Source organism: Protopterus annectens, chromosome 6.part0 (assembly GCF_019279795.1).
Source record: "Protopterus annectens isolate FY-2018-M chromosome 6.part0, PAN1.0, whole genome shotgun sequence".
Classification (NCBI taxonomy): domain Eukaryota; kingdom Metazoa; phylum Chordata; order Ceratodontiformes; family Protopteridae; genus Protopterus; species Protopterus annectens.
Genome location: NC_056737.1, coordinates 355,055,498 through 355,082,283, shown reverse-complemented (window position 1 = coordinate 355,082,283; position 26,786 = coordinate 355,055,498).

Below are 26,786 nucleotides of genomic sequence, written 5' to 3'. Positions count from 1 at the left end.
AAGCAATGCCAGGCTCGAACCCAGGATACTATGCATCATACTCAAAGTACTGAACCACTAAGCCATGACAGCTGTACTGAAAACTGCAGTATTAGCATATATATAGGAATGAATGGAAATAGAAGCATGACAAAGCAGGTTTTGTGAAGCTGATACAATTCCAAAATGGCCAATCACAGATAAGTGTGGGAAAAACGGCATATATAAGCCCCATAGGTGGGAATACACAGCATAACTGATTGTGGAACCTATTTGCAGTCAGGATGGCAGGTGTAGGAGAGGGCAATCGCTTTCGAGCACAGAGGTGGGGTGTTGAGGAGTCCAAATACATGGTTTGGCTCCTAGTCCATGATCATGAGGCTCAACTCATGCAGGGCCAGGTTCTGTGGGGTGCATATAAGGCAGAGGTGTGGAACTGGTTGGCACATGATCTCACCAGTGCCACAGGCATACCAAGGACTGGTGAACAGGTCCATCACCACCATGCGGACCTGAAGAGGCAGAAGCAGGACCAACTGAACCGTTGGATCCAGGAGGCCCGGCAAATGCCCAACGCCCCACTACTGAGTACGTATCCATGTAATTATGTATGTAAGGAATTATCCTAGCTGATATTATGGAGATGTATGTTCCAATATTACTTCATTTATATTACAGCTGCAGGTGTGCATTCCACGAATAGGCGAGCCTATGGTGATAGGCTGGAGCGGTTGCGCCACCAGGCAGGTTAGTAATTATATTCCTGTACTTGTTATACAATATAAGTGAGACAGCTTGTAAAAGAGGTCAGTGTAGTCACATATTAATAAAGTTCAAATAACACTAGAAGAAAGATTCTGCTAGCACTGTATGATTAGATAAGTGATGCAGCCTGTAATCTAGAAATAAAAAGTAAACAAGTCTGAAATAGTGATTACCCACCTGAAATGTAATATCAGATAACCTGCAGCAGCCTGAAAATCACTAGTAAACAAGCCAAAGATAATAGACATGTGTCAAATACATCCCCTTAGAAAATCTGCTATATGAAACAAGTGAGTCTGTTGGAAAGGATTGTTGTAAGCAGGTAAGACATGTTAATAATGCCTACAATAAAGTACCAACTTGAATTGTAAAAGTAAAACAAGTGAGTGAGAGAAAGATGTATGAATCGACCAAGAAAGCTGTTATAACTTCTGAATAAAGTATACTGCAGTCAGTACATAATGAAATGAATGAGACAGCCACAACCAAAAAGTGAAATGTATGAAATAAAGTACTGAAGCTGGAATGTGTCTGTCCCACAATTTGTAAATGTTGCTGTACCCTTGCAATATGGAGATAGTATGGTTGTATGAAATAATGAACATCCACAGTTGTCTAGAGCCATATAAATGAAATGTAGCAGGATGCTGTACCTGAACATAGCCAGATATGAAATGTGTATGAATAAAAATGCAATGGATATTAATGTATCAGTAACAGTCCCATCAACAACATTCCTAAGGTTACATATAGGAAACTGTAGTAAGACCTGTAGGGTATATATATATCTGCAGCTACTAGAGATCTACAGCATATGTATATGTAGTTGAAGTTGTTAATGAAATATTTCTTCACCCTACCCTATATTCACAAATAATGCCATTCCACAACAAACTCAGTATGTGTATTCACAATCAATTCCTATGGACATTTGTCCTGTTGGTTCAAACATATTTGCATGTACGTTGCTGCATGTGCCCTGTTCACATATCCAAACCCGATGGCCTGTTGCCATCAATCGACCCTGCATGCTGTTGGATTGTGTACTGTTGTTCAAAATATGCATGTGTTATGCTTGCTGTTCAATGTTTGGAATTCATGGGTGTTTGGTTAATGGGAATACTGATGCATGCTGTTACAACTAATTTTGAATGGTATCGTTTGTTACTAACCCAAAATGTCATAAAATATGTCTAAACCTAGGACAACAGGGAAGGCGGGTTCCAGCGGACCCACCTCTCCCACCTCAGCTGGCGAGTGCACCTGGTACTAGTGCCCAGGCCGGAATCTCCTCCGGTGGCCCTGTGCCACCTTCGGGTGGAAGTGCTGCAGGGGATGGGGCTCGTCCCCCTTCTGCAAGCGTGGCCGGAGGAGACTGCCCACTCACCCTCCAAAGTGTCCGGTCTGTGGTGCGTAGCGAGATCAGGCAGTCTGTGCTTGAACCCCTACGCCAGCTTGAGGCTCGGGTGGCACAACTCACGGGTGTCCCTGCTGCCCATCCTACACAGCCCCCAGCACAGCCCCGTCCTGGGCTGTGAAGGCACAGTGGCAACTGCCCATGAGTGGGGATGTCAGTTCCACTGTTGCCATCTGTGGGCTCATGGGCTCGCGATATCCCAACATCCATCCCTGTCAATTGTGTGCCCCCCCACATGTGTCATACTCTGCCCCTGTATGCGTCTTGTTTGTCTTGTCTGTTAACCTCCCATACCTACCTTCCCAAATATACCTACTTCCTGTACCTCACGTTCCACTCTCGCATGAAAAAAAAAAAAAAGGGCACTCTGTTCCCGCAAAAAAATTACGCCCCATACATAGCTGCCCATTTTGCAGACATGTCTGCTGGACATGTGAAGTGGTAATTACAATTGGCTGTACAACATACTTTGTTGTCCTCACACCTTTCTCAGGGGTGGAAGGTTTCAAATTTCACACCAAATTACAGAGATATGCACAGCTGTTGCTGATAAAGAAATGGGCAGCTATGGGCCTTTCCTACATCCTTCCTGTAAATCCCAAGCTTGTTTTCCTACTGTCCTACCCTCTTTGTGCCCCCTTTTTCACCACTGTCCTATCTCCCCATTTTCTTTTCTTTCAAAGAAATTAGCGTGGGTGTGCACGAGAGTAAGCACTTTTAAGCAGCTGTAAGCAGGTGTGCGCTTGTGTGCGCTTAGCTAAGAGTGTGTGCAAGTGAGCACCATGCAAACCAGCACTAACCCGCTTACAACTGCTTAAAAGTGCCTTAGTCTCTCTGAATGACAAGGCCTGTAGTTTGCTCAGCAGCAAAATAAAATTCTTCTGTCAGTCTCAAACCCAGGACCTTGGAAACGCTAGTCTGCATGACTTAGAGTACTGACAACTGCAGTATTAGCATATATATAGGAATGAATGGAAATAGAAGCATGACAAAGCAGGTTTTGTGAAGCTGATACAATTCCAAAATGGCCAATCACAGATAAGTGCGGGAAAAACGGCATATATAAGCCCCATAGGCGGGAATACACAGCATAACTGATTGTGGAACCTATTTGCAGTCAGGATGGCAGGTGTAGGAGAGGGCAATCGCTTTCGAGCACAGAGGTGGGGTGTTGAGGAGTCCAAATACATGGTTTGGCTCCTAGTCCATGATCATGAGGCTCAACTCATGCAGGGCCAGGTTCTGTGGGGTGCATATAAGGCAGAGGTGTGGAACTGGTTGGCACTTGATCTCACCAGTGCCACAGGCATACCAAGGACTGGTGAACAGGTCCGTCACCACCATGCGGACCTGAAGAGACAGAAGCAGGACCAACTGAACCGTTGGATCCAGGAGGCCTGGCAAATGACCAACGCCCCACTACTGAGTACGTATCCATGTAATTATGTATGTAAGGAATTATCCTAGCTGATATTATGGAGATGTATGTTCCAATATTACTTCATTTATATTACAGCTGCAGGTGTGCATTCCGCGAATAGGCGAGCCTATGGTGATAGGCTGGAGCGGTTGCGCCACCAGGCAGGTTAGTAATTATATTCCTGTACTTGTTATACAATATAAGTGAGACAGCTTGTAAAAGAGGTCAGTGTAGTCACATACTAATAAAGTTCAAATAACACTAGAAGAAAGATTCTGCTAGCACTGTATGATTAGATAAGTGATGCAGCCTGTAATCTAGAAATAAAAAGTAAACAAGTCTGAAATAGTGATTACCCACCTGAAATGTAATATCAGATAACCTTCAGCAGCCTGAAAATCACTGGTAAACAAGCCAAAGATAATAGACATGTGTCAAATACATCCCCTTAGAAAATCTGCTATATGAAACATGTGAGTCTGTTGGAAAGGATTGTTGTAAGCAGGTAAGACATGTTAATAATGCCTACAATAAAGTACCAACTTGAATTGTAAAAATAAAACAAGTGAGTGAGAGAAAGATGTATGAATCGACCAGGAAAGCTGTTATAACTTCTGAATAAAGTATACTGCAGTCAGTACATAATGAAATGAATGAGACAGCCACAACCAAAAAGTGAAATGTATGAAATAAAGTACTGAAGCTGGAATGTGCCTGTCCCACAATTTGTAAATGTTGCTGTACCCTTGCAATATGGAGATAGTATGGTTGTATGAAATAATGAACATCCACAGTTGTCTAGAGCCATATAAATGAAATGTAGCAGGATGCTGTACCTGAACATAGCCAGATATGAAATGTGTATGAATAAAAATGCAATGGATATTAATGTATCAGTAACAGTCCCATCAACAACATTCCTAAGGTTACATATAGGAAATTGTAGTAAGACCTGTAGGGTATATATATATATCTGCAGCTACTAGAGATCTACAGCATATGTATATGTAGTTGAAGTTGTTAATGAAATATTTCTTCACCCTACCCTATATTCACAAATAATGCCATTCCACAACAAACTCAGTATGTGTATTCACAATCAATTCCTATGGACATTTGTCTTGTTGGTTCAAACATATTTGCATGTATGTTGCTGCATGTGCCCTGTTCACATATCCAAACCCGATGGCCTGTTGCCATCAATCGACCCTGCATGCTGTTGGATTGTGTACTGTTGTTCAAAATATGCATGTGTTATGCTTGCTGTTCAATGTTTGGAATTCATGGGTGTTTGGTTAATGGGAATACTGATGCATGCTGTTACAACTAATTTTGAATGGTATTGTTTGTTACTAACCCAAAATGTCATAAAATATGTCTAAACATAGGACAACAGGGAAGGCGGGTTCCAGCGGACCCACCTCTCCCACCTCAGCTGGCGAGTGCACCTGGTACTAGTGCCCAGGCCGGAACCTCCTCCGGTGGCCCTGTGACACCTTCGGGTGGAAGCACTGCAGGGGATGGGGCTCGTCCCCCTTCTGCAAGCGTGGCCGGAGGAGACTGCCCACACCCTCCAAAGTGTCCGGTCTGTGGTGCGTAGCGAGATCAGGCAGTCTGTGCTTGAACCCCTATGCCAGCTTGAGGCTCGGGTGGCACAACTCACAGGTGTCCCTGCTGCCCATCCTACACAGCCCCCAGCACAGCCCTGTCCTGGGCTGTGAAGGCACAGTGGCAACTGCCCATGGGTGGGGATGTCAGTTCCACTGTTGCCATCTGTGGGCTCATGGGCTCGCGATATCCCAACATCCATCCCTGTCAATTGTGTCCCCCCCCCCACATGTGTCATACTCCGCCCCTGTATGCGTCTTGTTTGTCTTGTCTGTTAACCTCCCATACCTACCTCCCCAAATATACCTACTTCCTGTACCTCACATTCCACTCTCACCTGAAAAAAAAAAAGGGCACTCTGTTCCCGCAAAAAAATTACGCCCCATACATAGCTGCTCATTTTGCAGACATGTCTGCTGGACATGTGAAGTGGTAATTACAATTGGCTGTACAACATACTTTGTTGTCCTCACACCTTTCTCAGGGGTGGAAGGTTTCAAATTTCACACCAAATTACAGAGATATGCACAGCTGTTGCTGATAAAGAAATGGGCAGCTATGGGCCTTTCCTACATCCTTCCTGCAAATCCCAAGCTTGTTTTCCTACTGTCCTACCCTCTTTGTGCCCCCTTTTTCACCACTGTCCTATCTCCCCATTTTCTTTTCTTTCAAAGAAATTAGCGTGGGTGTGCGCGATAGTAAGCACTTTTAAGCAGTTGTAAGCAGGTGTGCACTTGTGTGTGCTTAGCTAAGAGTGTGTGCACGTGACCACCATGCAAACCAGCACTAACCCGCTTACAACTGCTTAAAAGTGCCTTAGTCACTCTGAATGACAAGGCCTGTAGTTTGTTTAGCAGCAAAATAAAATTCTTCTGTCAGTCTCGAACCCAGGACCTTGGAAACACTAGTCTGCATGACTTACCACTAAGCCATGACTGATATACAAGAACCTTCTGCTGAAAGCAATATACCATGAAATAGTAGGACTGAATGTAAAGGGAATATACGAAGGCTATTACACAAAGCTTGTCTTGTATCTTTACTGGCAATTCTTGTGGATTTGTATAACAGTAGTGTGAGAAGAGAAACAGCCATGCTAGTTGGTAGCTAGTAGGTAATAATGTGACAGCAGCACCTTGCAAACCACACACACTATCAGAGCAGAATAAACACTGCCATATTTGAACAGGTAAGAGCCTAGACCTCACAAATGGGGCTGAATTACAGGGATGTCCCTGATTTGAAAACAAATGTTAACTGTGCCCCACTGACTCCCTGTGAAATGTACTAATAGTAGGCAGAAAGGTGTTTTGTCCCACGTAATGGTAACTGTCAACTACTGAAAGTATGCACTACGTGCATGTCAGAAATGGTGTATTCACAAACACACCTACATGTAGGTGTACAACCCACAAATATCAAAGGAGGTATCCAACTAATAACAGAAGGACAGTATAGCTGTTTACAAGCACTGCATGTGCCTGCTATCCATAACTGTTAGTACAAAGTAGAAGGTGCCACTACTGCTCAGGAGCAAAATAAAATACCCTTGTAGGTGTCAAGCCCCACACCCTGGCCAGACCAGACTTCATGCAATACCACCAAACCAAAACAAACATATAAGGAACTGCTGCTGAAAGAAATATAGCAAGCATTACAAGGAGTGAATGTGAATGGAAAATAGGAAAGCCATAGCAACACATTCTAGTAAAGACACCTAGCAGGCCTCCAAGGAGTGAATGTAAAGGCTAAATAGTGAAGCCATAGCAACAAATTGCAAGAGCCACTGCAGTAAACCAGTTACTCCACAAGTCCCACAGGAAAGCACATACTCCCATTTAAACAGTATTAGTATTATTAGGTGTCAGTTAACATACACACTGAGAAGAATAAACTGGAGGAAGCAATAGTCAGGTGTCAGTACAACATGCATGTCAGTGCCTACAACACAGCCTGAGATATGAGAGACATACCAACCTTTACGCTCACACAACAGTGTCCACAGCATACCAGCATGGTCCCCACCTTGAAAATCTGAAAGGGCTATGCCTACCTCACCTAACATTTTATAGCATGCTGCATGCAATTAGCAAATGCTGCCTAACAATTGGTGCAGAGGCCATCACATGCACATCTGCATATACCTACAAAAGCAGCCTGTACTCCCAGTCCACACATGCAATATGTTCATTGCAACTGCCGGGGTGGGGGGGGGGGGGAGAGAAACAAATAAGAGACACAGACTGCTGAAACCACTACAGTACAGAACAGCAGGCTACCAAGCAGCAAGCCATCAAAAATAGCAGTGTCCAAGAAAGGTAATGTAAACTAATAATGTAATAGTCTACATACTGTGAACCCTCCATATGTGTTAGCAGTCTGTATATAGATATATATGAGGATGTGCATAGGGCAGGGGACATACTGCAACTGTTAGTGAAGGCTGGACATACATATGTATGTGAAGGATGCTATGTGCACATAACAATGTAGGTTGTATTGCAACGCATAACGAGGTTGTACAGTACTGAATGTTTAGCAGTATGTTAGTGTGTGTATTCGTATGTGTAAATAAAAAGGTATAAATATATGTATTATATGTATATGTATGTATATTTATATATGTATCTATATATAATGTGCATATATGTATACATAGATAGAGAGGGATGTAGAAATAGATAGACCCAGAATGATACCACAGTACAAGGACAAAATGATTGACCTCAACAATTGGCTAAGCTTCTGGTGTCATTCTAAGGGGATGCAGCATCTGTCTGCCTGGGACGACATGACTGATTGCTGTGCCAGAGATGACCTGCACCTGTCGCCCTCAGGATTCCAGATACTGGCTAAGACTCATGCCATCCCTATAGTGCCTTTGTCAGGCAAGGTTCGAATGACAAATACACCACTGTAAACGGTGACATCTGTGACATCTGTGCAGTGACAGAGACCTGGTGCAAAGCTCCAGAGAGCACCCCTGCATTACCGGGATTCAAGTCATACCACACCTGTTGGCCACCTAACCCAGAAGGAAGCACTAAAGGTGGAGGCGTGTCCATATTCATTACAGATATCCACACCTCCAGGCTAGTTGCACAGCATAATGCATCTGAGGTATCCAATTGCAACTAACTCTGGGCAAGAACGCAATCCAAATCCTAGCTTGCTACAGACCCCCCCACCATGCCCCAGGATTCACACCCCTCATGTCATGATACACTGGAAAGTATTGGGTACAACCCAACACCCTAATAATGGCCGATTTCACCTACCCCACCATTTACTGGAAAAAACAACTCTATTACTCAACGTTTTCTAGAATTCATAAATACCAACGCCTTGGATTAACATATTCACACCCCCACCAGGGGCAGCAATATCCCACACTTGGTCATCACCAACATGGGAAACCGGTGTTCCACACCAAAGGTCAATTCCTCATTAGTGAGATCTGACCACAAGGTAATCAGCCTAGACATCCACATCCCACCCCCAGCCCCAATTAGGGGCACCATCGTAACAAACGTCTCAAAAGCCAATGTCACACTTCTTAAGACAGAAGTGGCAAACTGCATGACACCCATGCAGATGGACAATAGAGGTATGACTGCTGAATCCTACACAAATGCACTGTATAAGCACTTACACGAGTGCATGGATCATGCTATCCCTAATAGAACCAAGATGTTATCCCCCAGACAAAGGAAGCCAGTCTGGTGGTCCTCTGCCATAAACAAACTCTACATCAGAAGAAAGACACTGTTGCAAAAATAAGTAATTTCCCATGACTGGAGGAACTCTCTGGTCAGCCTCAGTAAGAAGCTGAGATCCCTCATAAAATCCCCCAAAGCTAGTTACGAAAACAAAAGTGCCACTGACTCTAAAGACAACCACAAAGCATTCTATAGCTATGTCAAGAACCTAAATGGGAACACTCAGATCTGCTCTGAGGTACAGCATAATGGCACTAAATATACATAACCAACTGATATTGCCAACATCCTGGCAGATAGGTTCAGTGCTAACTTTACCCCCCTCTCACCCCTTAGAGGGCCCATCTCTATACTGGAAGAATGCAAAGTCCCTATAATCACGGCTGCACAGGTAAAATACACACTCTCCAAAGCCAAGAACACAGCATCCATGGGACCTGACAATATCCCATGGTGCGTTCTACACGAACCACTGAATGAACTGGCACCCTACCGCAGTGCCATGTTCAATCACAGCCTCACTTCAGGCTTTGTAGCCACAGAATGGCACACCACAACACATCCCACTCCACAAAGGGGGAGCCACAATGGACCACGGTAACCACCGCCCCATTAGCCTGACGAGCCTGGTCTGTAAGGCCATGGAATGTACCATCATGGAACTCATAAACAAAGACATTGGTAATCTCCAAACTCTGGACCCTACTCAGTTAGGATTTGTAAAAGGCAGATCATGTCTCCTAAACCTGATTGACTTCTTTGAAGCAGTCAGCAAAGCCATAGATGATGGTGAAATGGTTCACACAGCTTATGTGGACCTTGCCAAGCCTTCCAGCACAATCCCCCATTCTGGAATTATAGATAAGCACAATAAACTAGGTATAAATCCCTATGTCATAAGATGGGTTGACAACTGGCTCATGGACAGAACCCACACTGTGAAAGTAGAGTATTCCAAATCCGACAGCAGACCAGTGACAAGTGTAGTACCACAGGGTTCAGTCCTGGTTCCTCCTGTGTTTGGTATCTACTTCTCCAAAGTGCAGGCCAACACAGAAGGTCTGTGGCTAACAAAGTTTGCAGATGACTGCAACCTAGGAGCCATAATCGCAACTCCTAATGATGTGGGCAAACTACAAAAGGCCCTCACTGAGATAGATACCTGGTGTCAAAACCATGGCCTGAAGCTCAATGCCAAAATGTGTATTGTCATCCCCGTGGTATAAACTCTGTACCCATGAACTACCAGATAGCTGGTAGTCTACTTAATGCCGAAAATGTGATAATAGACCTTGGGACACAGGTGCACAGTAGTCTCTCCTTTGATAATCACATTGCCACAGTGGTCGGGAAAACCTTCTACATGGCTCATCTCATCACAAAAGCATTCCCATCCAGAAAAAATAGGTCATTGTTCCCCTCAACTCATCACTTATTAGACCCATAATAGAGTACAACACCCCTTTTGGTATGTACCTCACAGGACAACTACAACAACTGGAAAGACCACAGAAATACCTCACAAAGAGGATTACTGGCCTCAAACAGATGCCCTATGCAGACCGTCTCAAAAAACTACAGCTTGACTCCATGGCATATCGCCTACTTAGGGGTGATCTCTGCCTAACATACACAGCTATGTCAAACCTACAGCTGTTGGACATGCTCCACTTAAATAAATCCCAATCCCTCTGAGCTACACACTCTAGGGACCTTAACCTTGTCACCACAATAAACAGAACATGCTGGAGGGATAGAGTCCTGTCCCAGACACTTCCATACTCTGGAACAGACTACCTATGTATGTCAAACAGAGCTCCTCATTAGCACTCTTCAGGAAAGATCCTGATGATTGGATAGGAAATGGGGAATTCACCCCGGGGATCACGTCTGTGGCTCTGCTCAACAGGGGCATAGGAAAATACCTTTCTTGGGTGGCAAAAGCCAGGGTACATTTATTGGCTAGGCTTGTTTGGGCCCTAGGGCCGATAGTCTAGTACCTACCTATGAACATATATAGATAGATGGATAGAATATGTATATACACATATTATGTAATAGGCACATACATATATAGATATATATAGATACATACGCATATACAGACAGATATGCATGTGTACAGATATGTATGTATATGAATATCTCTCTCTCTCTATCTCTCACCCCCTCTCTCTCTATATATATATATTTATATATATATATATATATATATATATATATATATATACTGAGAGAGGCACATGTGTGTAGATGTATTGCAACAGGTGCCTGTTGACAAAGGCATGTACTGAACAGCAGTGCAGATACAGGAGTACCATACCCCATTCCAAAACACTTACACCACTAACCACCACATATGTGGTTGCCTGCCTACTACTGGATTTGTCAGGAGGGAACATGGGAAACAAGTGTACAATAGCCTCCCCTGTGATATTCACAGTGGCACACCAGTCTTGTAATACCTGTACATGGTACATGTCAGCAGAAATGGTGGGTCAGCTAGTGAAATGTAGGTCATTGTACCCCTCTACACCTCACAATGTTCTACATGGTATGTACCTCCCATGACAAGTACAGAAAGGGAGAAGGATACAGTCATACCTAACAAACAGTGATAATGCCCTCAAACACATTACCTATGCAGAGTGACTGACAAAACCACAGATAGAGTGCCTCTCAAACTACCGAAACAGAGCATACCACTGCTGGATATACATAGTTAGTCACACCCATAACAGTTGTCCAACAACCATGGTAACACCTCACAATATCCCCAACATAAATGACCTATGTCTGTCATCCTTGGCACCGCAGTAAAGAGCACATGGTGGAGGTACAGGTCCCTACACACAAATAGACCATACCCTGGAGTAAACCACCCATCATTACGAAGCAAGGTTCCCCATTAGTAGATGTCAGACATACCCCTGTTGAATGTTATGCAGATAGGTAGTATGCCATATGAGTCACCTTGTGTAACTGTTTGACAGGAGCAAGTACAACCACATTACATGTGTCCCAAGGGGCAGAGTAGCATAACAGTATGCTGCTGTAGGCCCAGGCCCAATAGCATATTACCTGCCTATGACACAATGCACACACATGTACTCATTGCAATACCAACTATGTGAGGTGGAATGCGTGTGCCACTGACTGTGTGCAAGGTCTGTAATGGAGTGATTGCTCAGCATGACTTTGTGTCTGTCATGGTAGTGTGTGTCCTTGGTGTGTGTGAGGCCAGAGAAAGATGTGTCAGGTATTGGGATACAAACATACTACATTGCCATATGTTGTGCTGTGGTTCCCTCTATGTGACTGTGGTGTAGGTATGGATATGGCAAGAAAGACTATGGTGCATTACCAGTGACATTTGTACTGTGCATTGCATGCATTGCATGGGTTGACGATGTTCCCCATACATTACCTTGGTACATACCCCCAGTGTGAGGCTGTGCATTGGACCTCAAACAGTGTGCCGACTGCTGGAGTATACTTCTTTGTTGTATGGAGTGTGCCAGGCACTGTCACAGAGTTGTCAGCAGAGCACTAATATGTGGTCATTCAAATGTGCATCCCCCAATAGACAGACAGATGCTATATATGGCAGTTCAGTAATATCATTACAGTAGAGTTTTATGTGTGCCATATCACTTGCTCACATATTTTTCTTTTCCTTCCAGGGCAATGGTGCACCAGCGCAATCCCACATACTCTGCAGAGGAAGAGGAGATACACCAGAGCCTGGTGCAGGAGTTTTCCACACTCTTTTCCCGCACCAGCCAGAACCAGCAGGAGAGTGCTGCACTGTGGCAAGACCTTGTCCGTCGGGTAAATGATATAGCCATGCACATCCGGACATATGAGCAGGTACACCATAACTGCAATGATTTAATTAGAAATGTCCGTCAGCATGCATCTGATATCCACAGGCAACAGCTTGCCACAGGTGGTGGGGCGGCTATACACCCCCCCTCACTAGACTGGAGGGGCTCCTCCTAAGTGTTGTGGCTCCAGCCCAGCAAAAACAACATCCACCCGCATGTGTAATGATGGAGGCTGGAGCCACCCAGCAGGAGGACTTGGAGCATGCAGGTAACATGCCATATCTATATTTGACTGTTCTCTACACTGGTAGTTTATGCAAGTGTGAGGTGTGTACTGTGTTTGTAGCTATTATCCTGGTAATTATTGTGCAAGAGTGATATTCTCAATATCGGCAGTAGACCTGTGAAAGCCAGCTGTTGTACTACTGAATTGTATCATACTCACAGTATCAATGGCACAGTTGTGTCCACTGACAATGAATGTCTTATTTGTGCAGGTCCCTCTTGTGTAACAGCAAGGCAGCCAATCCATGCTGGTAAGTGTGTAATAGCATTCCTTTAATACTAATGATAGTAATAGTAATAATACCCTAAAATGGTATTGCTATGTGTGTGATTGCAGGTGTGTCTGTGTCTGTGTTTTTGTATCTCATGTACTGAGGAGTCTGCATGTGTGCATGTGCCCATGTGTGCATGTGTGCATGTGTGCATATGCCCATGTGTGCATGTGTGCTTGTGCCCATGTGCCCATGTGTGCATGTGTGCATGTGCTCATGTGTGCATGTGCATGTGTGCATGTGTGCATGTGCTCATGTGTGCATTTGTGCATGTGTGCATGTGCATGTGTGCATGTGCCCATGTGTGCATGTGTGCATGTGCATGTTTGGTAACATTGTGTGCACATTGTAAACTGTGTTTCCTGTCTTCTTCTCACAGGTTCTGGTGCTGCTCTGGTGGTGTGCAGCAGGGAACCTGAATCTGCTGCTGGGGATAGTGATAATGATGATACCTGTGTAATGGGACAGGGAGGTGTGCCAGGGTCCATTGTTGGTCAGCCAATCGACATTACACAGCTGTCAACCCCATCAATGCGCACAGTCATCCTGCCAATACATCCATTGTCACCAATATCCCTAGGTGATGGATAGCATACAGTGGGCATTGACCAGGGTAATGTGGTATCAGTGGCACATGCATCCCTTCACAGCAGCCATGGCCAGAGTATTGACATTGTACCACACAGGCAGATGTCCAGGGGTTCTTGTGGGAGCATCCGTGGTTGTACTGCCCCTGTCAGACATGCCCACAGAGGTCTTTCAACCTCAGCTATATTCCGGGCTGCAATGCAGGCACAGTCACGTATGGAACGGTATACACCAGACAGGGTCTGAGGGAGCTGCGAGCACATTGCACTGCTATGAATGACACTATGTGTGACGTTGCGGCTGCCATCCGTAATTTCACCGAGATCATTGACAGAAGTTGGGGGGACACATTAGATCTGTTCCACAACTACATGTCCATGAGCCAGGGCAATGCAGGGCAGTTGAGGCGTCAATGTGGATGAATGCCAGCAACAGCAGCAGCTGGCAGTCATCGCGGACAACAACAAACCTGCGGCCGCTCACATAGTGCCAGTACCAGCCCCAGCAATGCTGGGTCTGTGCTGTCATCAGACCGCCCTAGGAGACCATGTGCATGTGGCTCTGGACAGTTTCAGCAGGGACATGTCTCCAGTCAACAACCACCTGCTTCTGATGACAGTACCCAGTCTGGCTTAGTACCTGATACTGTCCGTAGCACCCCTGCCAGGCACAGGTACCGTGTCCGTGGCCAGGGACAGTGATCTGTACGACCTGGCAAGTACAGTCTGTGGCTGTCCACAAACACCCGTATATGGTGGCCACAAGGTTGAACTGTGTGCATGCATACACACATGCATAATGCTAACACCTAGGGCTAACACATATACGCACACACTGCATCAACATTGCCCCATCTTCTATGGTTGTCCCTCACTGACACACACACACATACATGTTGATTGGTTGTATTGGTGGCAGACTCAGGCATACCAAGTACACACCCTGTGCATATGATGAAACTGTGCCACCTCCTGCAATCTGTAACATCAATGCAGGACCGGTTAACATGGTGCTGATGCACAGGGTGACTACATAGATGTGTAGTAATATTATCATGTTGTCAACTGTGCAGTGTAATGATATAATTGTGGGTATATCCCAGCATGCCTGATGCATTAACAGTATGGTTGTCATTGTATTGTTTGTTACACCCCTATAAATTACCATAGTGTAATGTCTGCACATCTTTGCATTCTGCTGGTAAGGCTGTAAACAGAAGGCCACCTACATAGGTAGCACAGGGGATAAGTAAATGGAAGTTATGATACTCAATGGTGGACATGTAAACCGCAAGATGCATGCAGTACAACCTCTACTCTGCATGGAGAATGTTGATATCTGTGCAGTAATAGACAACAGGTTCAAGACTCCCAAGAGCACCCTAGCACTACCGGTTTGCACCTCATACCATGCATGACAGCCCCAAAACACACAACTAACTATGACAGGAGGTAAGTCTCATTAAATGTCAGGGATACTGTGGTGGCAGGACAGGTAGCATACAGCCTACTAGGTTGGGGAATGCTGATTGAGGGCTCAGTGTCTGTCATTATAAATGTGTATTAGTTCTGGTTTAAGCAGTTGGGCTTCAGGACAGTTATTTCACATTACAAAGGTTCATGGTCTGCACTCTTGTGGAAGGAGAGGCTGGACTCTGCACATCTGAGGTGGGAATTTCTGGCTAAAGGCTTATAGTGCCTGCATATTTGAACTGTTTCTTACTGAAATTGGTACACCTTGTTTGCTGTAGCATAGACTAGATCCATGTCTGCTGATTGTAGCTTTGTTTGCATGCTTGTTTGCTTGTTATTTCCCTGAAACACTAATCCCACCTAAAATGCAGCTTTACAGCACCTCTGAGAATCCCTAGTGACATGTGCATTGCTTACTGTATGTATGTCCTTGTTTCACTTGACAGAAAGTTAGTGTTTGTCACTTATGCAATTAAGTTACCTGTAACACATTGCATTTGAGATACCTGGCACTTGCTCACTAAAGCATTTATATATGCCAGCACTAACAAATTAAAACCACTACACCCTCACAAACTCACCTTACGTACCTTGTTCCCCATTGGCTCTTTTTGTTGTTAATTATAAAGGAATTCCCAATACTAGCCTAGCATGTTCAAAGGTCAGTTGTCAATCTCCTTCATGGTCCAGCTGGTGTATCTGGGAATCTAGAGGCAATGTTACAACTGCCTCATTTACACAGTCAACCCTCTCCTCCTCCCAACAAATTCCACCACATGTGAGAGATACAACCATATATCCAAACTGCAGGCTAAGCTCTCTCAGCTCAGTACTGGCAAAACCTGTCAGGAGGAGACGGAAACCATGGTCACTACAATTCCAGTCTCACATAGACCTACCATGACAGCAATCAAAACAAATAAACACACACAACCATACTTGTAGTCTCTAAATAAAGGTCTGCCTATGCAGCAGACACCTCCAAAGCAGACACACAAGCAACCGCTACCCCAGAACAGAACATGTGCAACACATAGCTCACAAAGCCAGTGTGCCGAACAGTCACAGCATGTAAGGCTAAACAACACACCTGCTACACTTATGATGGGTGCCTCTATCATCAGGTACACTGATGTCCCGCTCACCAGGCTGAACAAGGTGAAGGTCACGGTGAGATGCCTGTCGGGTGCTATGATCTGCCACATAACACAAGCACACAGGTCACTCCAAGGCATGTATAAATATGACTCAGTCAGTGTCCATGCCAGTGTGAATGACCTGAGTCATACCTCCCTGGACTACATGATGAGAGACATAGAGGAGCTCTCTGAGCATGTGGCCCAGACTGGTAGGACCCTGACCTTGAGTAGCATCTTACCCTCACCAAGAATGATGCCACAATATGTAGACAAGATGATCAATTCAGACAATTGGTTTATGTCTCAGTGTCATTCAAAGGGGATACAATGCCTGTCAGCCTGGGATGACATGCTCAACAAGCCACACTGCTATACTAGGGACAGCTTGCACCTGTCGCCCATGGGCTTTCGGATACTGGCAAAGGCTCTTGATACACCCATAGTGCCTTTTGTAGGCAAGGCTCAACAGACAAGACCACCTCCATAAGTATCACAAGGGATAGGAAACTAATAGTAATGCTACTCAACGCCAGCAGTGTAAACGTCAAGATGCATGCACTGGAAACTGTCCATAGCATGGAGAACATCAATATCTGTGCAGTAACAGAATCATGGTTCAAGGCCCCCAAAAGCACCCCAGCACTGGCAGGTTATACCTCATACCATGCTTGTCGGCCACATAACTTGCACCAAAACAGAACAGAAGGGGGAGTATCAATATTCATCAAAGATACACACACCTCCAAGTTGTTGGCACAGCACGAAGCATCAGAGACTATCCATGTGCAACTAACAGTGGGTAAGACTGCCATCCAGTTCATAGCCTGGTACACACCACACTCCCAAACCCAGGTAACACACTTGGCCTACTTAAGAAGACATGTATATATGCAGGTGTCTACAAACAACAATATATTGGGCAGCTTCATTTACCCACACATAGACTGTGAGCATTACTGTAGCTCCAACACCCTAGGTGTAAAGTTCCTAGAATCCATACACTCAATTGCTATGGAATGACTTGTTACCACTCCCACAAGTGGGGAATACATGCTGCACCTGTTCCTCACCAACATGTGGACTATATGCTCCAGACCAGACGTGTATCCCTCGCTGGTAAGATGACACCATAGACTACTCTCACTGTATATTCACATACCAAATGCAGCCCCTGCACAGAAAACCACAGTCATAATGTTGTGTAATGCAAATTACATGTATTCACATGAGGCAGGCTTCACACATGGGAACTATTTCAGGTCACAGGTACATATGTCTATGTGGCACACACATACCTCGTGTGCATTGACCTTACTGATATGATCTATGTCATACAATATTAAGAGCAACACCCCACACACATGGACAAACTGTGTGACAAAAACACACATGGCATTTGCAAGATTCAAACCCCTACGTAACTATGCTATGACACTTGAGAAAGATGCATTAGCAGAGCACACTATTCGCATTACTGTGAGGTTTCTCTTCTCCTGCTATACTTATAGGGTGCTGACATCATCAGTGTTTAGAGAGAGGAATGCGCATCATGCAGTGTGTTCTTGTAGTTGGCAAAAGGGACATTTCATTCACACAGAATTACACACACACTAACCCCCCTCATCCAAACAGACACACTGAGCATTTGCAGGATTCAAACCCCTACTTAACTATGTTATAACATTTGAAAGAGATGCATTAGTGGAGCGCGCTATTCGCATTACTGGGTGGTTTTCTTTCTCCTGCTGTACTTATAGGGTGCTGACATCATCAGTGTTTAGAAAGAGGAATGTGCATCATGCAGTGTGTTCTTGTAGTTGGCAAAAGGGACATTTCATTTACACAGAATTGCACACACACTAACCCCCTCACCCAAACACTGAGCATTTGTAGGATTCAAATCCCTACCTAACTATCTTATGACACTTATGTATTTATTTATTTATTTGCAGTTGGTTTACCAGGATAGTCCATTGGGCCAAAAAGAACCCGTTTTCAATGGAGTCCTGGGGAGAAAAGCTCCAAAGACAAACAGACTAGGTACATACAATGGATACTAAGATAATTATACAAATGTAAATGAATACAAACATTGATTTCAATATTCAAGAAACATTTCAAACAATACAATCTTGTGAAGAAAATGTGAGGTGTTTAGGCTTTGAAAAGTAATATTGCTTTGTCATACAGAGTAGTTATTTTGAAGGAGCATTAGCTTTATAAGGTATAGTCAATGACATGAGTGTGAAGGGAAGATGAAGATTACCATACTTTTTTTATGAGGGGTGGGAGCAAGAGCATTCCCATTGGGACTTTAGATGTATGTGAAGAGATTTTTTGAACATGTAACTGTTAGAGATAATGCGAATGGATGGTGGGAGTGAGTTCCAAAGACGAGCTAGGTTAAAGGATAGTAAGTTTTTGCCTGGGGGACGAGTTGGTTTATGTACTTCTAATAGGTTTTGATTGTTTGACCTTAAGACTCTATCAGGTAGGTGCAGCTTAAAAGCAGAAGACAGGGAGGGACAAAGAGAGGGGTTGTTAATGAGCTTATGGGCTAGGGTTAGCTGAGTATAGTAGAGATGATTAGGTAGTTCAAGCCAATTTCGTTTTTGGAGAGAGGAACAGTGGTGGGTGGAAGACCTGTGGCTATTAGCGAACTTGGCGATTTTGTTGTAGCAAGAGGAAAGTTGTTTTTTTAGAGAGGACTGAAGATTAGTTAGGAGTGGTGCTCCATAGAGAAGGGAGGGGATAAGAAAGGAAGAAGAGAGAGTGATTTTAGAGGTCTTTGTAAGGTACCGATTTTGACCGTAGAGAATACCTAGTTTCTGATGTGTTTTTTTTAATATTTAGCTGTAGATGTGAGTTGAAATTAAGCTGGTTATCAATTAGGACACCAAGTAACTTGGTTTCAGACACCAGTTTTAGAAATGAGTTATTTTGACTAGTAATCAAGAATGTGTTTATATCGAAAGGAGTAGTTTTAGAGGGGGTAAATACCATGAGTTTAGTTTTGGAAGCGTTGAGTGCTAGGTGGTTTATTTTCATCAAATGCTCAGTAGTTGAAAAAGCTTCTTGTGTAAGCTTTTGGAGCATAGGGGTAGATGTGGCAGAGCAGATAATGGTAGAATCGTCAGCATATTGGATGATGTTTGAGAATGGGATAGATTTGCGGAAATCATTTATAAATATATTAAAGAGAAGAGGACCAAGTATGGAGCCTTGGGGAACTCCGGTGGGGGTACTAAGAAAAGAAGAAGTGGCCTTTTTCCATTTTACAGCTTGGAATCTATTTGATAAGTAGCTGGAGAACCAGTTCACAGAGGAGGGGGAAAGGTTAAGTTCTGAAAGTTTAGTTAAGAGCAGGCTGTGTGAGATAGTGTCAAAGGCCTTAGAGAGGTCAAGTAGTAGGGTAGAAACAATTTGGCCAGAATCACATGCTTTATTTACAGTTTCAAGATAGGAGAGGAGGGCTGTCATGGTGCTATGATTTGGCCTAAAACCATGTTGTGTAGGGGTTAGAAGGTTATTATCTAAGCGATGTGGTAAGAGTTGAAGTTGGATACACTTTTCTAGAAGTTTAGAAATGGGGAACAGGATAGCAATGGGTCGGAAGTTGTTGACATTACAGTTATTGCCACCTTTATGCAGAGGAATGATAAAGGCTTGTTTCCAGAGTTGGGGCACTGTACATTCTTGGATCGAGCGGTTAATTAGAATGCTTATGGGATAGGCAATTGCTTCAGCAGCTATGCTTAGGTAGTAAGAGGGGATGTTATCAGGTGCATTAGTGCAAGGCTTCAATTTTTGAAGGAGTTTCTTTATTGTAGAAGTGGGTATAGGTTTTAATGAGAATAGAGCTGAGTGGAGAGAGAGAGTATTAGAGGACGGTAAGGATGATGAGGAAGTTAGAGTAGGAGAAGAGGTGGGGGATAGAGAGTAAGTAGATGGGAATGAGGAAGGAGCAGTAGTGCAGGGTGGATTGTTGGCAGGAGAGGGTGGGGGTGTATTGGATAAGTAAGTTGGAACTAGGGAATGAGGAAGTTAGTTTGCTAATAGATTCAATGAAAAAAGAGTTAAATTGTGTAGCTAAGTCTAAATCTGGGGCGTTTAGGTCAGGGGTAGGGGTGTGTGGTTTACTGGGGTTAAGGAGGGTAGAGATTCCTTTCCAGAATTTCTGTGGATTTGTTTTATTATTGTTTTGGAGTGTAAAGAAGTAATTTTGTCTATCAGAGATAATAAGCTTTTTTACTTTATTTTGAAGGGTTCTGTATTCAATGTGGGGTTCAGGGTTCTTGTTTTTCTGATAGAGAGCCCAGGCTTTATCTCTAAGGTGCATGGTTGCTAGTGTGTTTTTGGTTAGCCAGGGGGCAGAATTATTTTTTACTCTCTTTGTCCTCAAAGGGGCTTGGGAGTCTAGTATTTTTAAGAATGTAGAGTTGAAGTGGGCAACTGCATCTTCTAAGGATAATGTCCTTAGATTATTCCAGTTAATTGCTTTTAGAGAATTTGAAAAGGATGTTGGGTTAAAATTTTTGTGGATGTGGGTAGTAATATAATTGTGGGTGTGGTAGAAAGAGAAAGAGATGCATCAGCAGAGCACGCTATTCACATTACTGGGAGGTTTCCCTTCTCCTGCTGTACTTATAGGGTGCTGACATCATCAGTGTTTAGAAAGAGGAATGTGCATCATGCAGTGTGTTCTTGTAGTTGGCAAAAGGGGCATTTCATTCACACAGAATTGCACACACACTAACCCCTCCCTCAAACACACACACTGAGCATTTGCAGGATTCAAACCCCTACCTAATTATGTTACGACACTTGAGAGATGCATTAGCGGAGCATGCTATTCAAATCAGTGGGAAGTTTCCCTTCTCCTGCTGTACTTATAGGGTGCTGACATCATCAGTGTTTAGAATGTGGAATGTGCATCATGCAGTGTGTTCTTGTAGTTGGCAAAAGGGACATTTTTTTCACACAGAATTGCACACACACTAACCCCCCTCACCCAAACACACACACACTAAGCATTTGCAGGATTCAAACATGGATGTGACATTGCAAATTCAACCCCTGGGATCTCCACTGTGTCCCTGCTTGACGGAGGCACAGCACACTAGCCTTACATGGTGTCTTCTGTGACCTACTTTACAGAGGCACAGTAGCCTACTGTACTGGGGAGGCAGATGCCAAGCACAGTCTGACTAAGCTTGTATTCCCTAGGGCAAACAGCCTAGTATTGACCTCTACACCCATATGTTTAATTTTCAGCTGCACAATATTTGTTGCTGATAAACTGTTTGCAGGTCTTTATTGCCATAGCTTTCCCTGTTTCTATGTACAACTTGTGTATCTGTGGAAGATGTTTGAATATGTGTGGGATCCACTATTTAACTTATGTCTCTGTAGTCATTTAACTGTGTGCACTGGGCAGATTGCTGTCTTGTGGTTGGTTCCTGGTTTAACACATACATATACCACATATGTGTGGCCAACTGCTAAACTGAGACATGGCCTAAGTGTGTGAGCATGCCCAGTTCAGGCATATTCCATGGCTTGTTGCCTGCCATATGTCTCATTTATCAAAGTGTGTGAGCATGCCCAGTGTGTGCTTTCCATATGTTGAGATCTTCAGTCCACCACATTTGTGGTTGTGTGTGAACTTCCACAGTATTTCACATTTATAGTTGTGTGTTGGGAGTCATGTTGTGTACATACTGCGCAACTGCTTTGTGTCTGAACCCGACAGGGATTATACTGTGCCTGCAGGGTTTCCATGGGATAGTTTGCATACAGTTGTCAACATCCTTTCATAATGACCATACACTGTAATATTGTATAGTGTACAGTACTTTCACTGTGGTGGACAGTATCCTGGGTTTCAGTCCTATCACTGCTTTCAATATTCATAGTGAGCACACCAGACTGGTTAAGGGACAGTTGTGCACATATGACCATGCTGCATTTTGTTTGGATATGGACTACTTACACCAGGCTTGTCCAACATTGGTAGTGTATTCCACAACTTGGGTGGTCATTGACAAACACTAGCGATGTGCCCTAGGCTATTTCTAGTGCTAGTCAAAGAGTGTGTTTGTCCTTCAACACACATTGTAACTGGAATTTGACATCACATATTTCAAGGTTAGTATAATGTGCCTCTGTCTACCCGTGACATAACAGTGATACCCAGGGTAAACCTACCATCTCACATCCACTCATCATGATTCCTGTTGAGGAGAGTCAATGAGGGACTCTCTGGCTATCCTGTACTGGGAGTTTACTCAAGAGTGGAGTGAGCGTCTGGGTTATGGATCAATCACTACAGCATGTCCTATGTATGTCAGTGCTGGGGTTCAGGTCTCTCATGTGCATAGCTCACTGGCATTCAGATTGTACAAGGTGCAGCATGTTCACTGATTCCAGCTTGGACATGGCTTTATACATCAGGCCCAGATTGCCTCTGGGTAGGCAGTATGGCACTGTGTGGAGCTGCGGTTTGTTTAATCAGGCAACACATGGCATCTGTTTGAGCTCTTTGATCCTCCTGGTGGGGTACTTTTGCGGTCTTTCCAGTTGCTGGAGGTGTCTGCTGAGGTACATCCCACAGGGGCCATTGTACTCAATTGTGAGGCTGATGAAGGATGACTGAAGAGGCACGATGACCTCCCCTGATCTAGATCTGACTACCATCATGGTTAGGTGGGTATATGGTATGTTTCTGTAACCACTACAGCCACATGGTTGTCAAATGCAAGATATCTATAAAATTGTGTCCTCAGGTCTCGTATTACTTCTAAAGTACTTAATGGGTTAACACATATGTGGTAATTGGTGGGCACTTACTGTTTATCCACAGGGGATGACTATACACTTTTCTGCAATTAGCTTGATGACATGGCTCTGGCACCAGTTGTCTGTTTCTATGTGGCCCTTTTGTAGGATGCTTGTGTCAGCTAGAGGGTCAGATGAGGTGCCCAGTTTGTAGTCCTCTGCAAACTTGTTCAGACACAGTCCTTCCATGTTGGCCTGTACCTATGAGAAATATATACCATGCAAGGGAGGTCCCAGGACTGAGCCTTGTGGGATGCCACTTGTAGCTGGTTTGTAGTCTGACATGGCTGCAGCATGTCTGACCATGTCAGTTCTGTCCTTGGGCTGGTTTGCAACCCATCTACTGACATAGGGGTTTATATTTAAGCTGGTGAGCTTATCTATAATGAACACATGGGGTATTGCATGGAAGGCTTTTGCAAGGTCCAGATAGGCTGTGTGGACCACAATCCCCTCATCACTGGCCTTGATGACTGTTTCAAATGAGTCAGACATGTTTAAGGGGCAGGATCTGTTTAAGAAAGCCATGCTGGGTAGGGTCCAGTGTCTGTAGGTCCCCAATATCTTTATTTCTGGGGTCCATGATGATCCTTTCCATAGCCTTGCAGACCAAGCTTGTCAGGATTCTGGGGTGATAGTTTGCAGTATCCATTGAGGCACCACCTTTGTGGAAAGGGAACACTGTTGCTGTACACTGCTCTTTGGGTACATATCCTGTGGTAAGGCTGAAATTGAGCAGTAGTGTTATTTGGCATTCCATTCTTCTTGGAGTTCATGCTGGACACAGCCCAGGACACCATGTCGTACCATTGATGCTGTGTGTCTTGCCTTGAAGATGCTGCCTGTTACCTCAGCATCTGCAATGTCAGGGGGCCAGCACTCTGTTGGGATAGATATTTGTCATTTGGGGGGGGGTTGCACTGAACCTGTCAGGTTGGATGTTGGCAATGTGTGTGAGTTTGGTGTATTGTTTGTAATATTTGGTAATTCAGTGCATATCTGTGAATTCCCACCAAGGTTCCTACCATCAGTTAAGACAACCTTGTGATTATCCTTAGTGTCCTGTACAATTTGTATCTCCATAGGTTCATAGGTTCATACTGGGCTATCTGTCCTAGGGCATTTTTCAACCTAGCCAGAGAGTGTGTGTGGCTTTCGCCACCCCTTGCTATGTGAATATTATGACCATTTAGGGTTTACTTTACTGTGCCTCTGTCTAGATGTGACACACTGCAGACCCCCAGTGTAAATCTATGCTCTCCCATCCACTTGTCAAGATTCCTGTTGAAGAGAGTCAGTGAGGGTCTCTGCCTAACATGGAGTGGGTTCTATTCCAGAGTGTGGGAAGCCTCTGGGTTAGGAATCTGTCCCTCCAGCACATCCGATTTATTTATGTGTTGAGGTTGACATCTGTCACTCTCACGGCTCTAATGGCTTTGGATTTTCTGAGGTGGAGCATGTCCATCCATTCTGTATTGGACATGACCTTGTGCATCGGGCATACATCGCCTCTGAGTATGCAGTATGTGACTGCATACAGCTGGGGTGTTCTCAGCCAGGCAGCATATGACAAATGTTTGACACCCTTTATCCTCTTGGTCAGGTACTTTTGAGGTCTTTCCAACTGCTGCAGGTGTCGGGTACGGTACATCCCAAATGGGGCATTGTACTCACTTATGGGCCTGATAAGGGAAGAGTATAGGGGCACAATGACCTCTCTTGATGTAGAAGTGACTCCTTTCATGATAAGGTGGCCAATATAGGTGGTCTTCCTAGCCATGTTGGCAAAGTGAGTGTTGCATGTGGGGTTACTGTCCACTTGTGTCCCTAGGTCCCTGATTACTTCTTCCATACATAATGGATTACCACCTATGTGGTGATTTGTGAGTACCTTGTTTGGTATCTGGGGTGACGTTCATACTCTCCAGTGTCTTCAGGGAGGCTGAGTGGTGTTCCTGGGTCTGAGAGGGTGGTCTGTAGCATGCTACAAACTGTACAGCAGTTTTGCCTACAGTTAGTTGCACATGGATGGTCTCTGATGCTTCGTGCGGTGTCAGTAACCTGGACGTGTGGGTATCTTTGCTGAATATGGATACTGCCCCTCCTTTTGTGGTTTGGTCCAGGTTTTGGAGCCGACAAGCATGATTTGAGGTATAACCTGGTAGTACTGGGGTGCTCTCAGGAGCGTTGATGCAGGTTTCCATCACTGCACAGACATCGATGTTCTCCATACTGGGGAGGGCCTCAAGAGCGTGCATCTTGTGGTTTAGACATCTGGCATTGAGCAGCATTACCCTCATGTTTTTTCCACTTATGTTTTCTAGGGAGGTGGGTTTGTCTTTTCAGCCTTGCCTACAAATGGCACTATGGAGGTGGCAAGAGCCTTAGCCAATATCCAGACACACAGGGGTGACAGGTGCAAGCCATTCCTGTCAAAGCAGCGTGGCTTGTCAAGCATGACATCCCAAGCAGAGACACATTGTATCCCCTTGGATTGACACCAGTAATTGAGCCAATTGTTAAAGCTGATCATTCTGTGCTTGTACTGTGGCATCATTCTTGGTGGGGGTAGGATGCTGATCAGGGTCAGAGTCATACCGGCCTAGCCTACATAATCAGACAGCTCCTCTATATCTCTTTACATGTAGTCCAGGGAGGTACATCTCAGGTCATTCACACCAGCATGGACAATGACTGAGTCATATTTGTACTTGCTTTGGAGTGACCTGCATGATTGTGTTATGTGGCAGATTGTAGCAGCCTACAGGCAGCTTACTGTACCCTTTTCCTTGTTCAGTCTGGTGAGCAGGACATCAGTGTGTCTGACTATGGCGTCACCTATTACAAGTGTATCAGGCATGTTGTTTGTCCTTACGGGCTGTGACTGTTTGGCACACTGACTTTGTGTACTATGTGTTGCATGTGCTATATTTGGGGGTAGTGGTTTCTTGGGTGTCTGCTTTGGAGGCCTCTGTTGATTTGGTGGTTTTTAATTATAGTCTCCAGGAATGTTTTTGAGTGTTTATGTATTTGGTTTGCAGTTGTGATAGGTCTATGTGAGTGGGTTTATGGTGTGTGTGGTTACCTTCTCCTCCTGACTAGTTTAGACAGTACTGAGTTGAGTGAGCTCAGCCTCCAGTTTGGAGACGTGCTTGCATCTCTCACATATATTTGTATTTCTTGGGGGGTGGAGGGGGTTGTCTGTGTACATGGGGCAGGTGTGACATTGCCCAAGATTCACAGATTCAACTTGTTGTAGCTGGCCTTAGTGGATTTTATGACTGGCCATATTTTATTGCCATAATACTGATCAGAGATTACTTCCCTTTTTCGGTTTGCTCTATCATGTGGTGACATCCTCATTCTCTTGCATGGTTTGGTAATGGCTGTGGTCCACCATGCCAGCTGCCTGTGTGTATGGTATTGGGCCTTGGTTTTATTTGGGATTGCATAATCCA